This window comes from Myripristis murdjan, chromosome 9, assembly GCF_902150065.1.
Source record: "Myripristis murdjan chromosome 9, fMyrMur1.1, whole genome shotgun sequence".
Lineage (NCBI taxonomy): Eukaryota > Metazoa > Chordata > Actinopteri > Holocentriformes > Holocentridae > Myripristis > Myripristis murdjan.
Window position 1 is genome coordinate 13352507 of NC_043988.1, and position 9744 is coordinate 13362250.

Below are 9744 nucleotides of genomic sequence, written 5' to 3' on the forward strand. Positions count from 1 at the left end.
TATACGTCCATATTTCTGAGTTTTTGTTTTTTATTATTATGAGAAATCATAAAAATCAGCGTTCACTGTTCACCTCACCGAAGCCTCCACCAGCGCCACACCCAGTCCCCGTCTCCATCTCAGTCTCCATCTCCTGGCATAGGTATCGCTGACACACTTAAGTATTGTTAAACATTGTTAGTGTTACCGACATGTCATCGCTGCACACACACTCAGAATCACACACTGCCTGCCTGCCAACTGCGGGTCTCTGACGGGGGGATCTCGGGGCGAAAACGAGGGGTGGCGACTCAGGCCTGTCACTTTGACTGTCTGTCTGTCTATGCTGAGGCGAGAGAGAGAGTGTGTGAGAGAGGGGTTTCTCTTAATAAGCAGGTCCCTAAAAGCGCGCCGATTACCCCAATTAAGCCGTGTTCCCATTCACCATCTCCGGGTCCCGGGCCCCGAGAGCCTGTTAGCCTGTCTGAAAGAGTTTACAGTGGCCCAGACTGACACACTCAGCCTACTGGAGTGCACACACACACACACACACACACACACACACAATGCTGACATTGACACACGAGCATGCCCTCAACACACCAATCACACTGTGAACTCTCCCAAAAACAATCTCATTATCAGCATTGATTTTACACATCACACCCCATTCTGTCTGAGCTGCATCCTAGCAGACACTGGGCTGCAGCCTGAGCCCCTCACACCGTCTGCCCGTCCACTCTGCACTGCACCGCATCGATAACTAATGTTTGGCATCAGCATTAACACACAGATGGAAATCAAACGCCCGAAAACAAAAACCACCACGAGGAAGGACTTTTCATGTGACACTTGTGTCAACAAGAGAATGGGAGACACTCTAATGATCTGTCTTGTTGTTGCAGTTTCTCTCTCTCCTTCTCCACATGCACATGTTCAAGCGCTCTAGCTCTCTCTCTCTCTCTCTCTCTCTCTCTCTCCTCTCACTCACACACAGCGCCGGTCTCATCTCTGAGGGCTGTGGTCCCATGCTGTCGTCTGGCTGTCACAACCCCAGTGCAGGGCCTGCTGTTCAGGAGAAAAGCCTGCGTTGGGCAGATCCTATTTAGACAGATTAAAAAATCCATGTCCAGCTGTCTACATCAGTCAACACACTGCCTCTCTGATGGTCCCACCAGATCCACGACTGCTCCACCATATCTGTCTCTCGCTCTCTCTCTGAGCTACAGCGGTGTCCTCAGCCTGTATCTTCATCCCACATCTACTTCTTTTTTACCTCCCGTTTCTCCCTCTCTTCCTCTCCCCTCCCCTTTCTTCTCCTCATTTATTTTTGTCACCATTTGCCTCTAAGAGTGTAATTTTGTGCTTGAAGCACAGGAGCTGCTGTCACAAGGGCTTTAGCTGTTGAATTAGATTAAGCAGAGCACAACAAATACTGGTGGGGATGAGTTGGTTTTTCTCGGCAGCGTGGCACCGTAAGCCTTTTTTCCCTCAAAGACCACAGAAATATACAAGTGGCGTGGCTTTCAAGGTACAGCGCGACGTGGAGGGGCTAAACCGTTTCCCTGTTATCTCATGGATGACAAATCAACACTTATATGAATGATAATAGAAGATTGGATTTCCTGTGGAGAAAACAGGAAAGTGGGCTGCATAATGCCATGCAGTAAAAATTACTGCACCAAAAAAAAAAAAACAGAAAAAAAAAAACAGAAAAAAACAGATTGACTTCAAATCAGTTCTCAGCACTGCAGCGAAATAAAGATGCTAACAGTTCAAGGTAACCAATTTAATGTCATTTTTAAACTGAATCAAATTAGATATGACATGAGGGCCTCGCAGTGTTACCATTGCCTGGTGTGTAAGAGTGCTGTCTGTGTGTGTGGAGTTATATGCATGTGCATTCATGTGTGTCTGCTTGTGTGGCTCTAAGCATTCAAGCACGCATACATTCCTATCTGTACATGTAGTGTGTGCATTTTGAATGTGTGTGTCAAGGAGAAAGGGAGAGAGAGAGAGAACCCCATTAGTAGGTTTGGCCCGAGGGTGAATCCCCAGTGATGTCAGACAGTGTAGTAATGGTCCTATCCCCCCCTCCATGCCCTGCTCCCTCCATCCTCTTTCTCTTCCCCTTCCTCCATCAGATCTCCACCCTTCCTTCCTTCCTCCTCTCTTCTCCGCTCCATCACCTCGTCGCTTCATATTATCTCCACACCAACACACCAAACAAATATTTTTTGGGGAAAACGGCGCAGGTAGCCAGCCCAGTCTCAATATCATCAGACAAAGCCAACATACATTCACATTGCAATGACAGAAGTGTTTTTTTTTTTTTTTTTTTTTTTTTTTTTTTTTTTTTTTTAGCAAGACATAGGTGTGTTCTTGAACGGTCCCGCACATGAATAGGAAAATGTCAAGAGAGCGATACCTGGGATATCAAAGGTGTGGCCATTCTGTTCGGCGCTGAATGATTTCACTAAACCGGCGTAACCGATATCAACATGGCTAATTTGACACTTATTATTCGCAGCCTCGTGTTTGCACCGCAGGTATTCTCTTCTGGGATTAAGAGAAATCGGAGTATTTCCTGTGTCGCCGCGCTGTGAGAAAGAATAGGGACTAAGCGGGAGTTGCTTCTCTGCCAGACGGTTACGGGATAAAATGTTGATTTTCATGAGAGATACTGGAAGTAATATAGAGCTGGAATTCAGCTGTATCCAAGATGTTCACCGACCAGCTTAAGTAACTTTCATGAATGGACAAAGGGACAGAAAAGCAGATAGATGGATAAATAAATAGATAAATTGATATGGAAATGACAACCCCCGACAGGTTGTCTGCATGTGAAGGCAGCGAGATGGAGGAAAGAAAGGATGGTGTTGGTAAAAAGAAAGAAGAAGAAATGGTGGTGGAGGGGGTGGGGTTGAGGGGGTTACAGAAGTACGAGGCTTCTCCTGTCTTGGCCCTAATGGTCCAAATGAGGCTGGGGGAGAAGACGGGGGGACAGCAGGGACGCTGGGTGGGTCTGGGCCGGGCGACACAGGGAGACCAGAGCTTAGTGACTCAGCCTCGACACCATATGAGCTGGCAGCTTGTCACATCCCAGCCCGTCACTCAGGGATGGGATAGCCGAGGCTCCCGAATCCCTGTTTCTCCACAGAGCAGCTCCCATCGCTTCAAACACACACACACGTATGCACACACACACACAAGCCAATCAGATAACAGGATGCCAAAACCGTCAACCCAAAACTACACAGTGATGATGAGGATTATCCCATATATGAGTGTCTGTGTGTGTGAACATGCATGTGCACACTGAGGTGGTCTCTCTCCCTCTCTCTGTCTCGCACACACACACACACACACACACACACACACGCACAACTGTTTACACTGCCATCCTCAACACAAGCTCCTCTCTCTCATTGGAATATTCATGCCAATTAAAAGCCTGTATCTAAAAATAGACAACTATGATTATGTTGGCAGGGAGTAGAGATTCCGTATGAAAATTAGTTGTGTATTATTAATGAAATGAGTGCGGAATATACAATTTATTCCTACATCAAGTTATTCAGCGGGGTAGGCCTCGCAGTTATCACAGAGAGGTTGTTAAGGTGAACCCGTCTAATTTGAGTCGAAACTAATTGAAAATTCGCCTGACGTAGTCCCTCATCAACATGGAAAATGACTGTTTCTAAATTAAGGACCGGGGATTATGTTTGTGATTTCGAAATTAACTGTATTGAAATTCCAAATAACTCCCCCCAAAAAACTAAATTCTCCAAAACAAACAAACAAAAAAAGATGATCAGAAGCCCTGAATGAGCAGAACAGGATAAATGGTCATGTGCCGGATTTATTTGACAGATCCTGTCTGTCTGCCAGGAGTGGGTGAATTTTGAAGACACAAAGCGGATGAAAACCACCTCAATGAAATGTTTGAATATGTTCTCAGCAACATACACCTATACATCTACAATTAAAAAAAAAAAAAAATCACATAAAGCACAGCCTGATGATAAAGAATTCAACAAGATGCATCAGATGTGTCCAGTAAGATTTAAAGGATAGGTTCGCCACTATTTTACAACCCAGACCACATTAAAGTGTTGATACCCATCGTTTACCACTGACCGTTTTCACAGCAGCCATTTTGACATGAAGTAGCAGGTAAACACCGGTGTTAATGATGACATTAATCAAGGCTCAGTTCCATTTGGGTGTAACAGAGCCAGGGCCCCGGTGTTGCTCATGCTGACTCTGTGGAAAGGCTCTGTTACACCTAAATGGACCTGAACCTTAATTAATGTCAGCAGTAACACCGGTGTTTACCTGCTACTTCATGTCAAAATGGCTGTTCCAAAAAAAAAAAAGAAAAAGGTGTGTAAACCTTACCGCTCTGCTGCAACTTCTTGTTAGCCTTCAACACAAAACAACAGGGCGCTTGTTTTTGGCCTCAAAACCCTTATAAATGTTCTTGTTAAAAAAATGTCTCAAAATGCCTCCCCAAAATGCAGCTTTTGACCATCTTTTATCATTTATACTAAAAGATTGCCTTGTATGCACCGTTCTGAATTCAGAATCAAAAGTCAGAATTTACAATATCTATCTTTTTTCCTCCAAACATAATAACATAGAGCATAGTAACCAAGCCCGTCTCGAACCCATTTTTTTTTTTTGGTCCGAACCCGACCCAAGCCCGAAATTTTGCTTGTCCTCCATCACTAGGTTACATTTTCTGCTTGAAATAGCCTACGTGCTGCCTTCAGTGCCTTCTCGTAAACTCCAGCACTACACACACTGCAAAAAGTCAAATCTTACCAAGATTATTTGTCTTATTTCAAGTCAAAATGTCTTATTTCTAGTCAAAATATCTCATTACACTTAAAATAAGACATGATCAGCTCAGAAATTACTTGTCTTTAGACAATTTTCACCTGTTTCAAGTGAAAATTTACTTGAAACAAGTTAAAATTTGCTTGAAACAAGAAACAAATTCTGCCAATGGAACAAGCAAATTTTTACTTGTTCACCTGTGTCACAAGTAAAAATTTGCTTGTTCACTTGTGTCACAAGTAAAAATTTGCTTGTTCCATTGGCAGAATATGTTTCTTGTTTCTAGCAAATTTTAAGTTGTTTCAAGTAAATTTTCACTTGAAACAAGTGAAAATTGTCTAAAGACAAGTTATTTCTTAGCCGATCATGTCTTATTTTAAGTGTAATGAGATATTTTGACTAGAAATAAGACATTTTTACTTGAAATAAGACAAATACTCTTGGTAAGATTTTGACTTTTTGCAGTGCAGGAAGTTGCCAAGACCAGACAGATGTGACGAAACCCCACTCGAACCCGAACATAATTTCTAAAATTTTGTCCGAACCTGTCCCGACCCTTCGGGGGTATCCACACCTCAAGTGGGTCATAAGTGATGATTGAGAAGGATTGTTTTTGTATGAGTCTTGACATTGTTTTTTAGGAAAACTCTACTCATTCTGCCTTTAACAACACGTGTTCACTGCACGTTAAATGTGGACGTGAACCTGAACTGGATCCGTAGCTCCTCCTGAACCTGTGACACTTTGATCACTCAGTTCAGTCGGCTGCCTGAGGAGAAACCTCAAGTTCCTCCTCTTATACATCCATAAGACTCCATGAAGACCGACTACGTCTCGCTGGCTGTTCCTGCAGGCGCGATCAGGTCATGTGATCTGCACACAGGGATGTGTTGTCACCAGGTAAAGATATCCACCTGCCTGCGATGGAAGAAAATACAGCAGCGCTCCTCTCTCCTCAGGCTAGAGTTACGGCTCAGTCTTGAGTCTTAGCAAATAGCAAACCGAGCCCTCGCTGCTCCTCTGTGGGACCGTCCCGTGCACTTCCTCGACACGGCCGTGGCTCTACCTCTCTTGCCCTCAGATGTGGCCTGCAGTTGGTCGAGACAGTCTTGCGAGTGATGGTATCGCTTGCAAGATCAGGTGAATAGATTTTTTTTTTTTTTAAGTACTTGAAACATATTCACCTGCTATTTTTGGCCTGCAGCACAATGAATCTTCATGACACACAAGACGTTTGTGTTGAGTTTGTCTTGGTTGGATTTCAACACTCCTTCCTTCAGAAATAACATCAGCACATGGATGGCTCAGATTATCAGATACAACAGATATCACTGTGTTATCCTTTTTTTCCCCCCCACATTCAAAGTTTAGGCGGCCCATCCACACATCTCAAACAATGGGCTTCGAGACACACTTTGATAAACGGTGTAAATGTGCACCATGTTGGCTCTGCCGTGACAGATCACAGCAGTCAGGACAACCCAATTCAAACAGATCTGTGTGTGTGTGTGTATGCATGTGTGTGTATACAGATCAATGAGGTGTGCTCGAGAAGACACTGATATTTTGCCATCTTCCTCTCCGTGTGTTTTTTATTCATTTAGTAACCTTTTTCCCTGTTTTATCAGCCGTGTTTGTTGCTCATAAATGACCAGAGCTAGTTCAGTCAGTCACTCTCCAGGTACCATCAGCTGATTGGTTCCTGACTGGCGCGCTTTTCATCGTTAACCAATCATTGTCTGGCTCCCTGAATTCAAAGCCTTTTGAATTTTACATTAGCTCACCTTGAGAGGTTGCTGTCTAGCTGCCCTGCCGCTGCTTCTCATGTGTTACAGCATTGTTTTTACCCTCCTCCTCCTCCCCAGCTCAGCCAGAAACTAAATGTGTCAAACCCACTGTCATGCCCCATCATTTAATACTTTTCCAATACATGAGTTGTCCTGACTGCACCCTGAGTTATAAATGTCTATTAAGCGCTCCGTCTATTTTACTCTCTCACTGTGATCTTTTGTCTTTCACTGTGTGTTTGTACGTGTTTTAGCTGTGGTCAGGCTGACATATCGGTTTACTGAGACCGGCCACTTTTTTTTTTTTTTTTTTTTTAACTATCACATATCAGCCAGTCATGTCATACACAGACAATACGATCGAGCTTCTTCCCCGATCCCAGCAAACCTGTAAAACCTGCAGTGACATTTCCATGATCTTCATACTTGTTATTTACAAAGCTGTTCAATAACATTTTGTGTAAAATGAGCCTTCATTTAAAGTCTATCCCCGAGTCTCTCAACCGGTGAATAGATGGGTCACTCTGCCTTAAAGAGTTGCCAACTCCAGAAGTATTTCATGAGTGTGGGTTTCAGTGTCACCGGAGCTTTTCCGCCCTGTGAAAAACAAAATATTTTCGAGAGGGAAACACTGAATACCTGACATTTTGGGGCACGAAAATGGAAAATTTGACTGACAATAATTCATACGAGGAAAGTGTGATCTGTGAGTACATTCGAGGTCTTTACAATGTCATTAAGGAGCATTACAACGAAACTTTCTTGCACTGGTCAAGTTAACAAATCATGAAAAATGCTGGAGCGGTGCAGTCCACCTAAATCCACTTCCTCTAACTGTAACATGCTGAAGGAAGATCATCTCCTTTCATCCCTGCCACTTCACTGCCTGCATGGTATACAAGTGCCTACATAACCCACTGCCTCACGGCTGAAAAACGCAATGACATCAGACAAATGCAGAATGTTGCATAACAAAAAAAAAAAAAGTGGGAAAAAAAGAGTGGAGAGACCATTTGACAAGACAATGCAAGTCCTATCAGTAGTATTTGTGTTGTAATATTTAGAAATAGTGATTAGGACACGGAGAACTGGCACTCCCATACACTGTTGGAGCTTTTTTGCTGATTTCCAAGAGGGATATGTGTCATCACAAAACAAACAAAAAGAAAATAAGGGGAGAGAGGCCGAAACGGTGGGAAGAGGAAGAGGAGGAAGCTTGGTGGAGAGAGCGATAGAGAGGTGTCCATGTCTCTCATTCTGCAAATAAACAAAAAGTAAACACCGGTGGAGGAAACACTGTGACATCCAATACTCCTGCTCGCTCCTCCACCTGCCCACTCAGGTTTCCCAGAAGGCCATTCTGCCAGCCACAGGACAAAAGCAGCGCAAAAAGCCAACACCTCTTCCCCCTTGGGCACTCTGAGACAAAGAAGAAAAATACAACACCTTTGTTTGCTCAGATTAAAACATGTTGCATTCTCTCCCTCGCACCCACCATCTCTCTCTCTCTCTCTCTCTCTTCCTCCCTCCCTGTTTCCCCAGAGGTAACTCTACCAGCCGAGAGATGCAACCGTCCCTGAACTTCCCTCTCTCTCTCTCTCTCTCTCTCCCTCGCCATTCTTGGTAGCTAATAAAATCTGCCTTATTATTTCTGTGTTTTCCTTTGTTTGGGTGTCATTGTGGTGTGTCTCGTGACGCTGTGATTAGCGGATTAGCACTGGCAGCCTTGGCACGGGGTGAATGGGTGAGCCTATCCTTTTGCGGTGTGATACGGGTATAAAGTTGGTGATATGACCAGACTTGTGCCCCGGCCCGATTGTTAATGAGTGAAACGGTATAGCTGTTGACATAATACCCAGCCTTACCCTTTCTTATGAATCTCCACGAGGGAATCTGACTCTGATGATAACAGCTGAGGAATTCACACGTGGATGAACAGGAACGCTGTGTGCGCTGCTATTTCAAAGGGGAATCATCACATACGCGCACCCTGATAACATAACACTTTAAGGCGTAAGGCGCACTTTATTTACAGCACATGCCTGGCAAATCAAGCGTACCGCTTTTCTGACACTTGGCAACAGGTCTCCTTTATGTCACTCTGCTGCCAGACTGTTTTTATTCCAACAAGTTAACAGTCAACACAGGAACACGCACATAAAAATCCAGCAATCTATCACTACAATAGTAACCCTGGTAGGGAGGGCGGCCCCTAGACACACTCTCTCCGTGGGGGGTTTCCGCCAATCTGGCAACCACAGTGGGAGGTCTCACTCTCATCAGCACTGTAGGATACAGACCACTCATCTACCTTTCCTCGCTGTCTTTCTCTCTCCTTTCATTTCCTTTGCTCCTGTCTGCTGCACAGTGAAGAATAAACACACACACACACATACACACACACACACAAGACAAACATGCCAATGTTATTTGACAATCAAAAGATGTCGCAATAGAGTGTTAAAATGCTTTAGCTGGGATCTTCTCACCAACTCGGCTCAGAGTGACTGTATTTCATCCGATACCGTTTTCATGCTTTACAATCAAAAATCAGTCAACTCGCTGCTGTGTTCATCCTGAAAGACAAACAAATCAACTTCAGAAGGGATGTTACGACAGTTATTAAAGGGACAGGGAAATAAACTAGGTTATTTCTTGTTTAAATGGTTTCCTTTGTGTATTGTCATCATTTAATGAAGTAAACATGAAACTGTGAGAATGTGATGAAAGAGGCCTGGCGGTTCATTTCTCCTGAGTTAAATGAGCAGTTTTGCTGGGGATTGAGAGTTATTGTCACATGTAATAGTGGAGCGGTCCAATCAGAACACAGCCTCAGATTTTATTCCTCCCTGGTGAACAGAACAGTGAACTGAACGCATCAGTTTGCAACCAATGAACATGCACCGTTTTACAGATTTACATCGACCGACCAACATGGCTTGGGCAAGTTCACACAACACAGACACAGACACAGCTACTGATGCTGCTGAAGTCCGGCTATAGGAACATTTGAATGAGTTTGGAATCAACACTGATTTTAATTGTGTTTACCGTCTCTTCAAGATGGTACCTGTGAATCTGATTTCAACTTGGGTTGTTTTTTTTTTTTTTTTTTTCATGCCTCCTTCCTTAACAT